At 40.7% G+C, this 20,322-nt stretch overlaps 1 protein-coding gene across 8 annotated transcripts in view; it reads left to right on the forward strand.

The window, feature by feature from the left end:
• Positions 1-20,322, forward strand: part of FMNL2 (formin like 2) — a 335,482-nt gene that overhangs the window by 177,563 nt on the left and 137,597 nt on the right. The window lies entirely within an intron of this gene.

A 20,322-nucleotide genomic window follows, 5' to 3' on the forward strand; every position in this document is an offset into this window, starting at 1 on the left:
AGGGTGAATGGTGGGATCACAGCTATGGTGTATAATGCAAGGGTACATGTTGGATCTATTAAGTATAGAGTATAAATGTCTTAATAATTAAGTAAATGAGATGAGATATATATTAACTAGTGCGATGTAAGCGTTCTTAATTCTATATGAAATCAGCACATTGTACCCCATAAATGCATTAATGTATACATGATCTATATGATTTAATGTATACGGTTTAAATAAAAAAATAAAAAATATATAAGCAATCAAAAAATAAAAAAAGAAATGATTAGTTACCAAAGCCACCTAAAATCTGAATTAAAGCAATGACTAAAATGGAGAGAAGCGAAAAAAGGACCTGATTTGTGAAAGGATTTCCTGACTTTGTTACAGATCACTCAAGTACTAATACAGTTTTTTTTCAAGATGTGTGTGTCCTTTAAAACTGAATTGCTTCTAATCTGTGTGAGAAAGCTTGTGTGTGAATAGGTCTCTGCTGGCAGATGGTTGGAAGACTCAGCATTAGCCTCTAGGCTTGTGATTCTGACAAGATTTCACTCTGTCACACAAGCCTGGAGTAAGTGTGATCCATATAAATACATCCACTGTGCGTTTATCAGCTAGCAGTGTATTGAGTTCTTGTTCTTGTGATTTTGGTGATCTGATGCTTCTGGTTTTCTCAATGTTGGTTTCTGGAGAATTAAGTTGTACTGTTTTGGCTAAAACCCAGCTCTGGATGCTCTGAAGCATTCACTGGCATCTCACCCGTGTGTTCCTGCAGCCGGGAGGAAGTCAGTATGCTCTCTCTGTTGCACAGTCAGGAGGCAGAACCTTGAGCTCTGACGCAGTTTTGGGTTTAATTTCTTAGACTGGACCCGATGCTAATGAAAGCAGAACACTGAATTAGACAGTGCTGACTTCAGAGCAACTTGGGTGGGGGAATCCCTGGAGAGAACATGTTGTTATAGGCAACACCCAGAGGAAAACTGACAAACGACGATAAGAATCGTTAGATATTTCTGGCCCACCAAGAGAGCGGGAGGGTGAGAATTAAATTGTCCTCTCAAATACACTGAGATTAAGAAATCAGTCTGATCCTCATTCCACAACATAACTTTCATGAAAAAGAAAAACAGGGCTGATGTCAGGCAGAATTTCTTGGTGGGTAAAATGAATTGTTCTCTCTCCCCCTTTTCCTTTCTGCTTAGTACCCCTGCACCTGGTTAATTGAGCCCTCCCCTCTTCCCTCTCACAACCTTTTCTCAGAAACCACTTGAGATTCGTTTAGCTAAAGAATCAACATCTGCTCACTGCTGGGAATATATCCCCTACCCTCTACCATACCTCGGGATCCAAACAATGTCTTAAAACAGAGTCAAAATGCAGATGTCCACAGGAGTAAGTTAGGTCCCTTAAATTAGTAAAATCTGCCTGGATTTGAGACAATTGGGAGTGGTGGGACCTTGGCAAGCCGGACAGTTGAGGTCCTGACTGAGGCCGGCGCCACTCAGCTTTAGCCCATCCTGGCAGGGCAGGTTGTGAGGCCTTCCAAATATTCCTGAGAGGATGAAAATTTGGATTCTTTTTTGAAATCTTCCACATTTTTCATGGTATTTGGTAGTTTTAAAAGTTTTATGGGGCTGGGTGCAGGGTCTTATGCCTATAATCCCAGCACTCTGGGAGGCCAAGGCAGGAGGATCCCTTGAGCTCAGGAGTTTGAGACAAGCCTAAGCAAGAGCAAGACCCTGTCTCTACTAAAAATAGAAAAAATAGCTGGTCATGGTGGCTGTCTCCTGTAGTTCTGGCTACTTGGAAGGCTGAGGCAAGAAGATTGGTTAATCCCAAGAATTTGAGCTGTGATGATGCCATGGTACTCTACCCCTGGTGACAGAGTGAGTCTTTGTCTCCAAAAATAAATAAGTAAAAAGAAAAGTTTTATGGGGTCCTAATGCCCTGGGTTCCTGGTAATCAAACCCCATAGGCCAGTAATTCCTAAGTGGAGGTTCTTGGCATAATGCTTTTCTTAAGCGTAAATTTACTTAATTTAGGAATTACATTTTTATTTTTGATATTTTTGTCCTTACTGTATTGTTGGGAAAATAATGTTTAATTGCTGTTATAAAATGACCTGGGTGTAGGGTTAGCATTTACGTGCGTTCAGGCAAACTTGAAGGATGACCTTACCTTCCTACCTAAATGGTTACTCTGGAAATAGATGTATGACTTTTCTAAAAGACAGATAATTTAAAAGCATATTTTTTTAGTTGTTATCTGTACAGCTCCAGATGGTTTCATGGAAGTGGTAACCATGACTCCATTCCTTTTTTTAAAATTGAACTTGAGGGCGGCGCCTCTGGTTAAGTGAGTAGGGTGCCGGCCCCATATGCCAAGGGTGGCGGGTTCAAACCCAGCCCCGGCCAAACTGCAACCAAAAAAAATAGCTGGGCGTTGTGGCAGGTGCCTGTAGTCCTAGCTGCTCGGGAGGCTGAGGCAAGAGAATCGCGTAAGCCCAAGAGTTAGAGGTTGCTGTGAGCCGTGTGACGCCATGGCACTCTACTGAGGGCGGTACAGTGAGACTCTGTCTCTACAAAAAAAAAAAAAATTGAACTTGAGGGTGGCGCCTGTGGCTCCGTGAGCAGGGCGCCAGCCCCATATACCGAGGGTGGTGGGTTCAAACCCGGCCCCGGCCAAACTGCAACCAAAAAATAGCCGGGCGTTGTGGCGGGCGCCTGTAGTCCCAGCTACTCGGGAGGCTGAGGCAGGAGAATTGCCTAAGCCCAGGAGCTGGAGGTTGCTGTGAGCTGTGTGACGCCACGGCACTCTACCGAGGGCGATAAAGTGAGACTCTGTCTCTACAAAAAAAAAAAATTGAACTTGAATGAGCAGCCGGTACAGAGGCTCCAGCTTGACCCAGCCAGCTTGTCCTAATGCCTGAGATAAAAATTCTCCAGGCTGTCTGGAGTTTGAGTGAGGGTCTTTAGAATATTTACACAGAAAGGAGCAAAGACCCTGACTTTATGTTCCTGACCAACAAGTAAGATACTCTGTTTGACTTTATATGAACTTGCCTAGTTTTTTTTTTTTTTTTTTTGAGAAATTAATCACCAAGACGCCCTCTAGAAGATGACTGAGTCTCGTGAGTATACAGACTATGGTTTCTCTCATGGGGTCCCGCATACCTGCTGTGATTTAGATATTGGCAACAGGTACAATATGCATTTTGAATGTGATCCAAATGTTCTAGTCCATTATAAGTCCCATAAGTTATGGTTTGTTCTTTATACAGGCTATGAGGTAAGTTTTTCTTGTGGAGATAAATATGTGGATTTGAAGGGAGGTGGTAACAGTGAGAATTTTGTGTGAAGAGAGGCTCATCTGATAATCAAATAGAAGATTGCGTCATCCTTGGTGGGCCCACTGGACGGAATTTTATTGGAAACCTTAATAATGAAAAATTTACTAATCCCTGAATATTTATTTATTATTTATTTTTTAGAGACAGAATCTCAAACTGTCTCCCTGGGTAGAGTGCTGTGGCGTAATAGCTCATAGCAACCTCCAACTCTTGGGCTCAAGTGAGCCTCTTGGCTCAGTTTTTCTATTTTTAATAGAGATGAGGGTCACGCTTTTGCTCAGGCTGGTCTCGAACTTGTGAGCTCAAGCAATCCACCCTCCTTAGCCTTCCTGCTGTGATTACGGGCGTGAGCCTCTGTGCCTGGCCTCACTGGATTTTTTTTAATGTACAGATCCCGTGCCTTGCAATACATGGATCAGAATGTGTGTTTTTTGGTCCAGTGCAGTGGCATTCTGGGAGGCCGAGGTGGGCTCACTTGAGCTCAGGAGTTCAGGAGCAGCCTGAGCAAAAAGTGAGACCCTGTCTCTAGTAAAAACCGCTGGATGTTGAGGTGGGCATCTGTAGTCTCAACTACTTGGGAGGCTGAGACAAGAGGATCGCTTGAGCCTAGGAGTTTGAGGTTGCAGTGAGCTAGGATTACGCCACTGCACTCTACATGGGCAACAGAGCAAAGTACATGTGTTTTTCACAACGGCCCTGCAAGTAGAAGAATACAAGAGCCACATCTCCAACGATAGGCAGATACACCTCCTTTATTTATCATTGCAAGGAGAGGGCAGAGGAGAGTACAGAAGTGTGATAGGTTTCTAAGTTTGAGAGCAGGAAAGTGAAGAGTTCTGGTGTGAGGGAGGTTATTTTCTTAGTGAGGTACAGTGGGTGAGGATATGTTGAGAGTGGGTGAAGAGAGGAGATGGAGGTTTGAAGAAACTGTAAAAGGTTTGTTAGAAAAAGGTAGATGTTTTCTGGGCATTTTGCCAGGACCTTTGTAAGTGATAATTGTTGCTCTCTGATGGACTCATCTGCCTGTTCCTGGGAACTCTCTACAGTGTCAGATGCCTGTGGATCAGAGTGGATAGCGGTGGTGTTAAAGAGAAATTATTCATGGTATTTGTTCAAGATGGTAAGACAGACTTTATCCAAGGCCATCTTGATAGGTATTGGGACCACCGTGTAGGGGACGGAGACTGGGTTCACCTCCCAACACAGCATGGGCAAATAGGAATTCATGCCACAGAACTGGGAGGGGGGGGGTCTCAATGGATGGAAGATTAAGAGGAAACATCAGGCGTAAGACGGATGCTGTCTAGACTGACCTAACAGGGTTCTTGCTGCAGACAGGCCAGGATGACCACACATAACACCCGGAGGATGGGGAAGATAAGGAGCCCACGGCTATGGAGCGTGATCGGATAAAGAGGCTGGGGGTCTGGCTAAACTGACTCGGCAGCGTTCTTGGTAAAACCAGATTTTATAAGGAAGTGCACACACAAATGTAGGAGAATGTACAGGACCCTGACTGAAGTTTGATCAAGCAAAAAATCTTTATTGTAGTTATGTGAGTTTGGGGGTTTGTCAGTTCGCTATGGTGAAAAGATAGTGGAGCAAGATGCCTTAGTCTGTAGCCAAGAATGCTCCATACCTGGACTGTAAGAGGCTCAGCTCGGTAAGGAGAGAACTGCAGAAACCAGTGAGCCCATGGAAGTTCTTCACTAAGGATCACACAGATTTGGGGAAGGTAGTACAGTAGGGAAAAAGTCATTAAAACAGGTGAGGTTGGGTGGTGCCTGTGGCTCAGCGAGTAGGGTGCCGGCCCCATATACCAAGGGTGGCGGGTTCAAACCAGGCCCCAGGCGAACTGCAAAACAAAACAAAGGGCAGTGCCTGTGGCTCAAGGAGTAGGGCGCCGGTCCCATATGCCGGAGGTGGCGGGTTCAAACCTAGCCCCGGCCAAAATAAAACAAACAAACAAAAAAAAACAAAAAAACAAAACAAAACAAAAAATATCTGGGTGTTGTGGCAGGCGCCTGTAGTCCCAGCTACTTGGAAGGCTGAGGCAAGAGAATCACCTAAGCCCAGGAGTTGGAGGTTGCCGTGAGCTGTGTGACGCCATGGCACTCTACCGAGGGTGATAAAGTGAGATTCTGTCACTGCAAAACAAAAACAAAAACAGGCGAGGTTGTTCCCTTGCAGCTGTGCTCCCACTCTCACTCCTGGTGAGTAAACTGTTGTACACCCGCACTGAAGAACAATTGGGCATTTCTGATTTGTACAACCTTTCCTAAGATTCTTCCTACCCACATGCAGGAAGACTTCTTCAAAATCTGTCTATTTTGCCCCGCCCCCAACTGTTTTTCATTTTGCACGTGTGTGTGTTTAATACATTTGTGCCAAAAATTATGAGAAATAAGTAAATGGATTGTTCACTGAGCGCAAGCTTCTCTTTATGTACTGAAGCATTTTTGTATTAGTGGACTTCAAACATTATGTACAAAAGGGAATTTGTTAGAGATGTGGTGTCCTGGGCTAGGATCTCAGAATCCTCGAGTTGGTACTATTAGGCTGGGGTCGAGGAATGTGTATACCTGGATTGTAAAACTCAAAGGACATTGAGAGAAATCTTAGGTCTTAAATGTATAAAGTAGTGAAGTATGAGGGAAAAATAGGGTGAAACACCCACGCACAATGAGAAACAGTTATAGGGGAGCAAATTAGGTCTTGAAATACTATCTCATTTAAAGCATAATTCTTCAGAAATGGGGTCAGAGGATACTGCATATTTCTGTTACCTGAAGTTAATTTATAGCATTTCTGTCCTGTGAGTGTTAATAGAAAATCAAACATGAATATGGTACTCTTTGAGAGCCTGAATTTTACTAAGTCAGAAAATCTGATTTTTTTTTTTTAATCCTGAAGCATGAGAGGTTTTGTGAGAAAAAAAAAAATTCACATCTTTCATTATTTAGAGAAAAAGGGACAGCAGAGTCGATGTCAAAACTAGCCAGCTATTGTGTTTGTAGAGAAGAAAAAAATACAGCGTTAGTGATTAAGAAGTGTTGTTTTGTATGAAGTAAGATAATTAGAATTTACCTAGAGTTAGGTTGGGGTGGGGTATAAGAAACAAATTGATAGAATTAGTGAAAGGAGCCAGTCGTAACTATTATAAATTAAAAGACCTTTGAACAAATGGGAGTTTAGGATTCAGGAGTTGCTTTTCTTATGGTATTTTCTTTTAAATAAGTAAAGACAAGTTACTGCTTACTATTATTTCTTTAATTTCAAAATATTAAGGGCACACAAGTGTTTTTGTTACATGAATACCTCATATAATGATTAAGTTGTGGTTTTCAAGAGCCCTTGGCTTATTATTGCAAGTTATTAGCAACTTTGTAAAACATGGCCGAGATCTGTAAGGTGCAGAGCCTCACTCATCAGTAGCTTTGGCAGCTAGGAATACTGATTTGCTGTCTACTTTCCAGTGACCTCAGAGTCACAAGACTGGTTAGAAGAACACTAGTGGGCATCTAGTTCTAGCTGTGTCTTTGAGTATCTGATACACATATTGAGTTCTTGAATATCACACTTTTCATTCTCATATAGCTACAGATAATAGTTGTTCCGTACCTTTATTTCTTTAGGGTGTAATTGTTTGTAAATTGGGGTGATTGTATACTTAATTATCCAGAGTGGAGTAATTTTGAGAGTAAAAGGGGGAACTGTTAATAATTATGCCAAGACAACAGGCATTTCAAAGTAATATTCTATCTGAACCTAAGTTCTATGGAAGGATTACGAAACAATGTTTAATCTAAAAGCACTCTTTAGAAGTTACATGTGAAAACATCTTATCTAGAGGTTGAAGTTTATTTATCAAGCCAACTAGGGTGCTACATAGTGCATGACATTCTGTTTACATTGAACCCCAAAAGAAATATCTCATTTTTATGATAAAATCTTATTTAGTCAAAAAGTATCATATTTTTTTGAACTCAGTCTTACTCAACTGTTTTGCCTTCTCATGTACGGTTTAAGATGAAAAGTATAAAATTCTTTATAGAGATCCTTTTATTTTAGTTATCCCTTGGTATCTGAAAGGGATTGGTTGGAGGACCCTCTTGGATACCAGAATCCATGCCTACTCAAGGAGCTTATACAAAATACCTAGTATGTGCATCTAACATGCCTATCTTCTGTATACTTCAATTATCTCTAGATTACTTATAGTACCTAATACAGCATTAAGGGCTCTGTAAATAGTCACTATACTGTATTATTGTTTAGGGTATAGTGACAAGAAAAATGTATCTACATGTTCCTAACAGATGCAGGCCCCCCCCTGCCACCCGAGTATTTTCTGTCTGCAGTTGGTTGAATCTGCAGATGTGGAACCCATGAATGCGAAGGGCCTTTACTTCCAGAAACTAGAAGTATCTAGTTTGTGATGAGGAGGGGAGTGGATATAATCTAGACCAGATGTTTCCAAACTTTTCCACATCACAGCACTGTTAGTTTCTCAATTATACTAATGCCTCCTACACTAAAAGAACCACCTAACCATTCCATTTCTTAAGCACTGTTGTCTAAACAACTAAATAAATATGGCTTTATAGCTTAGTGACTTTGAAAAAATAGTACGTATGAATTGTGAGAAAAAAACTTGCATTTTATTCTTTAAGAAACCATGATTATAAATATGATATATGCATCAGTTGGACACTGCGACTTCTTAAACCTTGAATTCAGATTGTACACAATCACTCTCATTTCCTGTTCAATTTTGAATTTTCTCCTGTTACTTTTTATCACATCACCTGCCAGATAACTGACTTTGTGAAGACAAGATGTTATGGAAAGAAATGTAGAGTATTCAATGTGGAAACTGTGAACTACAATAGGCTAGTGGTTGGTGTGGTCTCAGATTTTGAGTTTTGCTGCTTCCTTCTAAAGTAATGTTACCATTTCCTTTGCATTTACTATAGTCTTGGCGCTCAGTTTGGGAATCACAGTTACAGACACTGTGTCTATAGTACTAGAAATTCTTGCTATGTACATGAGAAGCTCTCAGAGCATTATGTTAAAGAAGTTAAGATGTTCTAACACTTTCCTCCTCCTTTTTTGGAATTTGGTTGTATTGTGTTCTGGTCCTCCATAGTTAAAGTTTATTAAACACTTAAATCAGGCGCTGAGCTCTGTGAAACATACTTGCTATGTGTTCGCTCTTCTGATTCTCAATTTCCCAGCAGCTGTGGAAACCCCCTGGGACTAGATGGTGTCCCCATTTTACAGATGAGGAAACTAAAGTTCAAGAAAGTTCAATGACTTACCTGTGAACATGCGGCAAATAGTTTCGGTTCCAGCATATAAAGTGGTTTTGCTTTTTTAAAATTTTATTTATTATTTTATTTATTTTGAGACAGAGTTTCACTCTGATACCCTGGGTAGAGTGCCGTGGTATCATTGTACCTTACAGCAACCTTTAGGGCTCAAGTGATCCTCAAGCCTCCTGGGGTAGCTGGGATTACAGGCACCTGCCACGATGCCCAGCTAGTTTTTCTATTTTTAGTAGACGGGGTTTCCCTCCAGCTCAGGCTGGTCTTGAACTCCTGAGCTTAAGCAGTCCACCCGCTTCAGCCTCCCAGAGTGCTGGGATTATAGGTGTGAGCTACCAGGCCCTGCAATTGTTTTGCCTTTTTTTTTTTTTTTAATGAAGACTGTACTCTGTCTTCAGCCACACTCTTCTATAGATACCACACAGCTGTCCATGGGTCTCCTGCTGTGACAGGTACTTTCTGTGTTTTATGGTAATCCCACAGGGAGATATTTTTGTTTCTCATTTTCAAATGAAAGCACTGAGACTCAGAGAAAGTTAGTTACTTGCCAAAATGAACCGCTAGTAATTGGAATTTGACCCTAGGTCTAAGTTATTCTAAAGCTTGTAATTGTAATTTATTGCAATGACCAGAAGACATTCTAAAATTCTGGTTTTCTTTGACTCATGAAAGGAAGATTAAGTTGTAGTAATATGTTGCTGTGAGCCGTGTGACGCCACGGCACTCTACCCGAGGGTGGTACAGTGAGACTCTGTCTCTCCAAAAAGAAAAAAAAAGTTGTGATAATATGGCTTTTGTGTTAATATATCTTGATAAATCCTATTCATTTAGAAATCATGCATGGTATGTGTGGCACCTCTCTATTCAACAGTGTGCTTGTTGCCCAACCACATGCAACAGAGAATAGATTGTGCTTACCATTTATAAATATATGTGTAGAAGAAAGAGAGAATGAATGGACCTATCTGACAGTGGGCCAGCTGACTAGGATGATTGCTACAGTAACACTAAGCCAGCAGACCCTTGAGGTAGGACAGTGTGTGGAGGATCAGGTTTTTGAAGGCTTGTTTAGGATAGAAAGTAAGTACTAGGTAGTTTTCCAGGTCGCAGATTAGAAATCTGTTGATGTTGTCACTTTTCTTTAAAGTCTAATACAAACAGTTTATACATGGAGTTGAATTTCTCTCTGGAAAAAGACAGACCTGAATCAGAGGCAAACTTTCAAGTTGGCAAATTCTTTGGATGGGAGGCAACATTAGGTTATTAGATGGTATTTGTTGCATTACCCCTGGGTTCTTGAGGACTTGAGGGATTGCAGTACGATAGCTGGGTTCATGTGAATTGGGTATGGTTCATCATCTCTTGGATGAGGAGAGTGGAGTTGGTCTAGAATGTAAGAATGTAAAGATTAAATGGCCAGTGTAGTATTTGGGCATTTCTCCAAATACTTGTCCCTCTCTTAGAGAAGGATAACACTGCTTTGTAGGAAACAGAGAAGTGTTTACATCTAGAACATGTTGAGTGGGTGTACTGAGTTCAGCAGCCAGGGTCGCGTCCCTTAGGGCCTACTGTTGTGGTTTACCCAGCTGAGAAGCACGGAGAAACAGAGAATCAATACAATCAGATTTCCCCCGTTCCTGTTTCCATTTCTCTCACATGCCAGCTTTCTCCCTTCTCCCTGCACACAGCCATGTCTAGTGCTTAAAACTGAGTAGTGTATACCCTGGGGCCTGATTCCCAGAAATTCCCTGTTTGTAAATGTAGGTGTGTGCTCACCCTGGAAGCTATTCTTTTTCTTACTGCTTTGCTTGGCATGTGCGGTGCAAATGTGACCCTGCTTCTTTGTGTTAGGCTGAGACCAGACCATACACTTGGGTAGCGTTTTATTCCTAGAATGTACTAGTGTGGTGCCAGGCTATAAATATAAAACCAGGGGTTACTCAAATACATGGATCTTATTTCACGTGACCTTTCTATTAATCTAATAATCTATTAATTAACGTCATAGTTATTTTGCATTGCATGTATAAAATCTAAATTTCCACATACCCACATATCAGAATTGGTTTTGCTGGTACTGTGGGAGTTTTTACCTGACTCATAACAGTGGCTTAAAGGTGTCCTGTGTGTCCGTCCATGTTCTGAGAACTGTAGAAGGAATCAAAGTATGCCAGCAAAATTTCCCCAATGGTGGATAAGAAGCATACACATGTGAAATAATAAACAACAAATAGCATCATGACTGGTCTCCCAAACAAGTGCTACTGGAAATAATACAAAGAAAAAGTGACTCTAAGCATGGACTATGGAAGCCCCAGGCTTGGGTTGAGATGTAGATCTGTAAGAGAGGCAGGTTAGGTATGAGAGAAGGCTGGGGTGTGGCAGGAGCAGGTACATTTCTGACCCTTTTTTTTTTTGCAGTTTTCTTTTTGGCCGGGGCTGGGTTTGAACCCGCCACCTCCAGCATGTGGGGCCGGCGCCCTACTCCTTTGAGCCACAGGTGCTGCCCCATTTCTGACCTTTTAAATAATTTATTTTTTTAACTCACTGATTGGCATAGTAGAAAAAAACATTTTTCTCCTTGGGCCCACAGTGTTTTATTATGAAAATAGAACAAAAACTTTGAAAACAAAACAATTCTTTCTAATTTAATGAAAAATTTGTTATTTTTATTTTCTGTGTGTGAGTTATATGCAGCTCATGTGGTGCTAGAATTAGCTTTTACACTGCATGTCATGTGAGTTGTATGTGACTCACAACGTACTTATGGAATTTGTTTCAGAGAATGGGGTCTTCGGTCATTCCACAAGTCTTTAGTTGTCTTTGAGTGGACCTTGGGTGGTCCTGGCAACAGTGTCATGTTGCCACATACTATCATATTAATTTCATTCAGAAAGCCCCCAGGCAAATGTTCTTTGTGAAATGTGCACTCAGAAGTTATGGGGATTGGAGAACACAGTCCAGCACATCAGGCGCACTTGGTTAAGGAGGGGGAGATGTCTGGATTGATAATGAAAATGATGAGTATGGGTTTCATAGCTTCAAAAGTCCTGGACTCAAAACTAGTGTGAGTTAACTGCTACTCACACAGCAGTTAACGTGTTACTATTTGAAGTAGACCGTATTAGCAGAATTTATATAATATTTAACAGCCACCTGTAAATAGACGATGGCTAAATTTGGTATTTCAGTCCTAACCATTCATTTGTCTAAATAAAGAAGATAAAAGGTCTTGGGATATGGCTTTAGTTTATGAAAATACAGTCTGTGCGGCTGAGCAGAATTTGGTACACAATCATTAAGTACCCTTGGTGCTAGGCACTTTGCTGGGGGACTGGGGCTATAAAGAGGATGAAAAATCCTTCTCCAGGGACTTGCAGTCTTGTAAGGAGGAAAGAAGTCATCCGAAAAATAGAATCTGATTATCCCCCTCAAAAAGATAATGGGGCTGTTGAATTTTGTTCTGAATGTTAGTTGTTAAGGAGAATTCCCTGTTTCTATGGCATCTTAAGGAGTTCAGCAGTTTAAAAAAAATTAAGTACAAAGTGTTTCCTCAGACATCACATGTGAGTTAACTTGTTGATGGTGTTGACCACAAAAATACCAGCAGCGTTAAAGTAGTGCTGTGATACCAGAATTTGGTACACATCGGTACAAAAGTTTACTTGAGAGTAAGGGCCGAGAGCTAAGTAGCAGACTGGAGAAGGAGAAAAACCAAGAACAGAAAACTTATGGCCTCCTATGTCAGAGGCCTGCCATGCAACGCTTTCCAATTTTCCTGCCTGTCTTGCCTGGACTTATCTATAAAAACACTGTGGGTTTCTGGAGGCAGAGTCCGTTTAAGACTGATTAAACATGTGTTGCAGTGAAACCCTAAGTCATGCCAGTTTTTATAATAATAATGATGATGATAATTACCAGCCACCTGTAAGTAGATGATGGCTTAATTTGATACTTCAGTCCTAACAATTTATTTGTCTAAATAAAATATGCTAGCAAAATTTCCCTCTTGGTGGATAAGAAGCATACACATGTTATACACATTATTATTATTAAAATTATTATAAAAAACTGGCATGACTTAAGGTTTCACTGCAACACATGTTTGCATAATAATAATAATTATTATTTTTGACACAGTTTCACTCTGTTGTCCTGGGCAGAATGCTGTGGCGTTATAGCTCACAGCAACCTCAAACTCTTGGGCTTGAGCAACCCTCTTGCCTTGGCCTCCTTAATAGCTGGGACTGTAGGCACCTGTCACTACATCTGGCTAGTGTTTCTATTTTTAGTAGAGATGGGACCTCGCTGTTGCTCAGGCTGGTCTCGATTCACCTTGGCCTCCCAGAGTGAATTACAGACGTGAGCCACCATGTCTGGCCCACTACACTGTTTTCTACAATAAGTGCACCGTTTTACGTTCTCCGCAGGGATAACGAGGGTGCTGATTTCTGTGCCTCCTTGCCAACACTTCCCTCCCCCCTTTTAAAAATTATTCTTTAACATTTTAGGACCTTTGTTGAGTGTATTGGTTCTACCGAAGTAATCCAGGATAATCCCCCCTTGCAGAAGTTAATCACCTCTGCGAATGACATCTTATTATGTAAGGGAACATAATCACAGGTTCCTGGGATAAAGGTGAGAAAATCTTTTGGGGACCATTTTTCTGCCTATCCTCGTGCGTTTGTCTTTGATGTTGTAGCTCTTTGCAAATGAGAAACCATAAATTTGAGACTACAGTCTTTGGTCATAACCGTGGCAGAAATACCCATTTCTAAGACGAAAGCATAATCTTTTTTTTGTCTGAGAAAACATGACCTTAGTTGAACATGAACTATTGTCTCCCACTGGTGGTGCTCATCATGACGTGAAGAGTGTGTGTGAGGCAGTAAGTTGGGCGGACTCTGAACAAGGAACCCAGAGTAACAGCTGCGAAGGAGAGAGACTAGCAATGATCTAAGAAGGAAATGGAAGCGTGTTGCTGGAAAAGGGTTGGGAAGGAACTAGGCCAGGATTTCAGAGCAGTGGGAAAGATGAAATGATACACGCCTCAGGTCAGCAGGCGATACAGACCACATTCTGTGGCTTGATTGTAATGGAATCTGGCTAATATGCTGTAATTAGTCTGACTTGGGTACCTTCAGTTATCAATGTTTTTAATCTACAGAATTATATGGCATAGAAAATTGATATTTATCAGTAGACTACAAATCCTTTCTCTGGATTTTGACTCATTTAGTCTTTGCCAGCAAGCCTATATGTAGAACTTGAATATTCCGTATATGGCCTTACACGTCTACTGGTTTTCCAGCATCTTAAGTGTGGCTTCTTGTGTAAGTCCCTCATTCCAATATACAAACGTGTGTGTGCAGACACAGCTCTTAGAATAGCAAACTGGCAGACTGTAGGCAAAGAGTTTATTGAAATCCAGAATGTGTCAAGGAATCAAACATAGGCCTATAATGAAAATCATATACCAGGTTTGAAAGGATTTTTTTAAAATTTAATTAATTAATTTTTAAAAGACTCTGTTGCCATGACATGAGCCTAGCTTACAGCAGCCTCAAACTCCTGAGTTCAAGCAATTCTCCTGCCTTAGCCTCCGAGGAACTACAGGCACCCTCCACTGAACCCAGATAATTTTCTATTTTTATTAGAGATGGGGTCTTCCTCTTGCTCAGGCTGGTTTTGAACTCCTGAGCTCAAGGGATCCTCCCAGAGTGCTAGGATTATAGGCGTGAGCCACCACCAAGCTGGCTTGGTTTGAAAGAAATTAGACGAGAGATTCTTTCCATTATTCTCCTTGTGTTTAAACACAATAGGAATCTGTATTTCAGGAGTTGGGATGATGGCTAGAAGATTGATGTGTGGTTTGTCATCAGTTGGCTATTTCTACTACTCCCCAGTAACAGTGGGGAGTCATAGAAAGATGGGCTGAAGAGAAGTTTGTCCTTGATGACTGTAGCTATGCCTCTGTTCCATGGATGAGATCAATGGGCTTTCCCACTTAGCTTTGTCTATATTGATGATAATCTGGCCTTGCAGTTAAATGTAACTAAACGTAAATATGTGTACAGTCCGCTTTTGTTTACTCTCGTTTGTAAAGGGTAGCAACAGTCTGACTAATTTAAAACAGTAAATAATTCACATAAGATCTGGAGTTCTTTTTTTGTCTGTTCAGTTTGTGTTTACTGGTAAAATGGATATATGATTTTCTAGAAGCTTATAAATTAACAGATAAGATGAGTTGTTTTAGGCAGATGAAACCCCCAGTCAAGGAGAAATGATGAAAACAGTGGCAAGTGCTGGGTCTTCCCAGAGTATAAGCAAAACCAGGAAAAGATGGAGGCTCATTAAAGTAGAAGATCATAATAATTCATATGTTCCTTAAAACGAGAATAATGGAGTAACAATACTGAACAAGTATGAGAGTTCAGTGTGTATGAGACTTTGTGCCAGCAATTTACATCCATCATCTGTGTCGATTTTTCTCGAATGTATGTTTGTGTGTTGACTCACACACACAACACACACGATGGATCTAAATGATTCTACTTTAAGGATAATTGAGAAATGACAGTAGACATGTCTACCTGGATTCTTTTTTTTAAAAACTAGATTTATTGAAGTATAATTGATAAGTAAAAATTGCATATATTGTATCTATCTAACTTGATGTATTTTTTTTAACTTGATGTATTGATATACAGTTGTACATTGCCTAATGACATATGAGGTCTAACAAGTTCATGAACTCATTCTAGAAAAAGTGCTACATACCTCACTGCTGAATATCACTAGAGTCATTTTCAAAGTACTCCCTTTGGGAAGCTGTGCACTGACACCAGTGTCCAGTTCACTCTTGAGAGCAGTTTTGGAACGCTTTTTCTGGAATGGCCATCAGAACTGTTGTTGCATTAACCTTAATGTCCTTAAAATGTCTTCCTTTCAATATTTCCTTTATCTTCGGGTAAAGAAAAAAGTCATTAGTGGACAGATCAGGTAAGTAGGGCAAGTGTTCCAATACATTTTTTTGTTTACTGGCTATAAATTCCCTTACAGAGAGTGCTATGTGAGCTGGTGCACTGTCAGATTGTAAGAGTTCATTTTTATACACACTTTTCTTATGCTAAGATTTTTAATGACGATTTTCCTAGCTGTTTATCGATCCTGTCTTGGTCTATTATGCTTCTCACAGTCAAGTGATTATTTTGACACACAATTCAATAGATTTTTTGCAATGTTTTTGTCAGTTCTCTACATAGTGGCAAGTTTGCAAACTTAATTTTCAGACCTTGTAGGTTCTGAGAGTTGCATCCTCAGGTGATTTTGTGTGAACTTCACAGAGTGTGCTCATACAAACTAGCTGATGTAGCTGACTACACACCTGGGCTATCTGGTATACTACAGACCTGTGTAGTATGTGACTATATGGAATACTATAGGTGGTTGTAACACAGTGGGAAGTATTTGTATATCCAAACATAGGAAAGGTATGTAAAAATACAATATAAAACATAAAAAGATAAGTACACTGTTTAGGGCACTTATCATGAATGGTACTTGGTAGAAGTTGCTCTGAGTGCATCAGTGAGTGAGTGGTGAGTGCATGTGAAGACCTGGGGCATTACTGTACACTTAGGTTACACTAAATTTATAAAAAATCTCTTCAATGATAAATTAACCATCGTTTATTGTAACTGTTTCACTTCATAAACTTTTTTTTTTTGTTGCAATTTTGGCCAGGGCTGGGCTTGAACCCACCATCCCTGGTATATGGGGCCAGCGCTCATAAACTTTAATTTTAAAACCTTTTTGACTCTTGTAATGACACTTAAAACAGACACATTGTACAGCTGTACAAAGATTTTTTTTTTATATCCTTATTGTGTAAGTCTTTTTCTTTTTTTTTTTTTTTTTTTTTTGTAGAGACAGAGTCTCACTTTATTGCCCTCGGTAGAGTGCCGTGGCATCACACAGCTCACAGCCACCTCCAACTCCTGGGCTTACGCGATTCTCTTGCCTCAGCCTCCCGAGTAGCTGGGACTACAGGCGCCCGCCACAACGCCCGGCTATTTTTTTGTTGCAGTTTGGCCGGGGCCGGGTTTGAACCCGCCACCCTCGGTATATGGGGCCGGCGCCTTACCGACTGAGCTACAGGCGCCGCCCCGTGTAAGTCTTTTTCTATTTCTAGCAGCCACATCACTGGGTGATAGGAATTTTTCAGCTCTGTTGTCTTATGGGACCACTCTTGCATATGCGATCTGATGTTGACCCAAATGTTCTGTGGCATGACTGTGTGTAGGCATTGTGAAGTGATCACAATCAAGCTAATAATGGATCCCTCATCGTAGTTATCATTTCCTATCCCCTTTTTTTGTGTTGAGAACACTTAAGATCTACTCTCTTAACAAATTTTAAGTGTGCAATTCAGTAGTATCATTAACTTGAGTCACCATGCTATAGGTCGCGTCTCCGGGACTTACTCACGTGTGTCCTTTGTCTCCTCATTTCCCCGGGATCTGGATTCTTTGCTCTGTTGCTAATAATAACTGGTTATATGAACTTGGACAGATGCCTCCACCTTTGTTATATGAACTCGGACAGGTACCTCCACCTTTGTTAGAGTCTGGTTGCCCATACAAGACACCACATAACTAACACATTATAAGCGCTTCTTCCAGCTCTGTACTTTCTGATTATCAAAGTTATGGAGGAGTCATATTTTAATTAAAAATGTAAAACTTTTAAGAAAATGCACTGTACCTAGGATTGTGAATGAGAGATCAGAGGTATGTCTCATTCCCATAGGTTCCCCCAAAAGGACGGTTTTCTAGTCAGATTTTATTGTGAAGATGTAACTAGATTAGAGAGAGACTCATTTTTCCCTTGTGAGCTGAACTGGCTACAGTGATTACATTAATACCCTAAATGATTAAATAAAAGTAACACTGGTGATGAGAAATGACTGTGATGATTAACTTTGGGGAACTGGCTGGCTGGCCTGTGACAGAAAACAAGCTGAAAATACCTTAGTAGTATCTTCTGAACTAGGAAGGTATTAAAATTTAGGATGCCATATATTTGCTAAGACCGTGAATATTGTCATGGAAGGAAATGATGGGGGCTTTGAAGTGGGTTGAATGGAAGGGCAGGCCATGTGTGGAATTTGCAGCCACACTTTTTTTTTTTGAGACAGAGTTTCACTTTGTTGCCCTCCATAGAGTGCTGTAGCATCATAGCTCACAGCAACCTCAAACTCTTGGGTTCAATCCATCCCCTTGCCACAGCCTCCCAAGTAGCTGGGACTATAGATATGGCCAGAATGCCCAGCTTTTTTTCTTTTTTTTTTTTTTCTTGAAGTGACATTTATTGTCTTAAAAACGTTGGGTCTAGAATTAGTGGTGATGGTTGAACAAGTTTGTGAGTTTACTAAAACTGCTGACTTGTACACGTAGGCTTTTTTTCTTCTTCAAAGAGACGAGGTCTTGCTCTGGCTCAGGCTGATCTCCAACTGGTGAGAGTTCAGGCAATCCACCAGCTTTGGCCTCCCAGATTGCTAGGATTACAGGTGTAAGCCACTGTATCCGGCCTTGTAGCCACACTTTTGCAGCCCTCAATGTTTACAATTTTAAGTGAGCTTGTGAGAACTTGCATGTTACTTGGTACCAAGTGACTTAACCTAATGTCCCAATAATGGCATAAGGAAAAAATGGCAATGCGGGAAGAGTTAACAGAGGAGGAATCATTTACCTGTTGTGATTCAAGGGAATCCCCTGTGCTTCCCCTTCACAAAAAAGCTTTTCCTAGACATTTCCTCTTGTCAGTGACACCTCACTGCCTCTAGAGTAGGTTTGAAATTCTTTGATCTGCAGTCCACCCTAAATTGATCTAACAGCACCCAGTCCTTACCTTCTGGTTTATTCTGTGTGGCTTACAGCCCTTGCCCCTTCCTGTACTCATGCCTTTGTTCACACCTTTCCCTTTACCTAAAATAATGAGAAGAATGTGAGGTGCTGACATACTGAGTGCCTTCTGTGTACCTGCTTTTGTGCTGTTCTATGGAAGGACCCCCCTTACCCACAGGGGATACGTACTCCTGTGGGTGCTGAAACCTTGGATAGTACTGAACCTTTTATATACTGTTTTTTTCCTATCTATACATATGTGCTTATGATAAAGTTTAAATTGAAAGAGATTAACAACAACAATAATAAAATGGAACCATTGTAACAAGGTACTATAATGAAAGTTATGTAACTGGTTTCTCTTTCACTCTTTCAAAATATCTTACTGTGCCATATTCATCTATTTTTGGATCACGGTCGACTGGGGGAAACTGAAACCTTAGAATGTGAAACTGAGAAAAGCAGAACTGTGGAGGGGAGGGGATGCTATAGAAGCATTGTCCGATTTTTCTCAAACTCTGAGATGGTGGCAGTGTCACCATTACCATCCTCGTCACCGTTGTTGTGCTCCTCACTGCCACCACCATCATTTCCATTTCACTCGTGAGGACACTGAGATTTAGTTGAAATAACGTACCCAAGATTACACTGTTCAAGACTATAACCCAGCTATAGCACAAGACTATGGGGAAAGGGCCAAGGAAGGGGAAGGGAGGGGGGCGGTTTTGGTGGAGGGAGGGTAATGGGTGGGGCCACATCTATGGTGCATCTTAGAATGGGTACAGGCAATTGCACTAATGTACACAGCTATGATTTAACAATAAAAAAAGGGAAAAAAATAAATAAAAAATATTTAAAAAAATAATAAATAAATTCGTGCTTGTATAAAAAAAAATAAAGATTACACTGTTCACGAGTGGTGTAGTCACGAGTGCGGCCCGTAGGGACCTATCTACACAGTCCTGGTCCTAAAGACCAAATCAGTGTGAGACCATTCTCAGTGTCTAATCCACAACCGTTCTTCCCATAACAGAAAGCAGCGGCCCCTTCCCAGATTTTGTCATATTTTTCAACATGCTCTGTTTTATACTTGTGTGCTCATCATCTCTCCTTCTCTCTACTGAGGATCTGTTGAAGCCTGAGTTTATGGCATATTTGTATCTCCACCTTGATTTATTTCTCGTCAGGGTTTATTACGTATATACTGGCTTAACATCATACCTGGCTAGCCATATTCAGCCAGTCACTGTTTTTTGGTTCTAGTTTATATTTTTCAGTATCTTAGAATACTTCTGTTAAAATGCCAGTATTTTAACCGGAAGTATTAGGAGCCTAACTAATATCATGCATTTCTCCCTTCCCTTTACATGCTAATAACTGTCTGTGGTTAAGTAGAATCGTGAGATTGCTCAGTTTGGACAAGTCATGTTTTGGAAATGGTATAGTTTCTGTGTCATGCAAACCTCTTTTAAGTCCTAGCTTTGCTCCCTAGCTCAGCCATGAGAGAGTTACTGATCTCTTGTCCTGTTTCCTTTTCTGTTAACTGGAGAAGATAATGACTACTTGTCGGGATTATGAAACAGATTAAATGGGATAATACAGGCAAAGAGCCTAAGTACCCGAGACACATTAGACCACCAATAATTGGCTCATCTTGTTGGTTTTGACCTTCAGCTTTGATTCTAGCTGGACTCTACCCTTCAATTTCGAATTCTGTTTACTTGCTTTTTCAACTCTGTTTGTTCATTTT

The sequence above is a fragment of the Nycticebus coucang genome, chromosome 7 (genome assembly GCF_027406575.1).
Source record: "Nycticebus coucang isolate mNycCou1 chromosome 7, mNycCou1.pri, whole genome shotgun sequence".
NCBI lineage: Eukaryota > Metazoa > Chordata > Mammalia > Primates > Lorisidae > Nycticebus > Nycticebus coucang.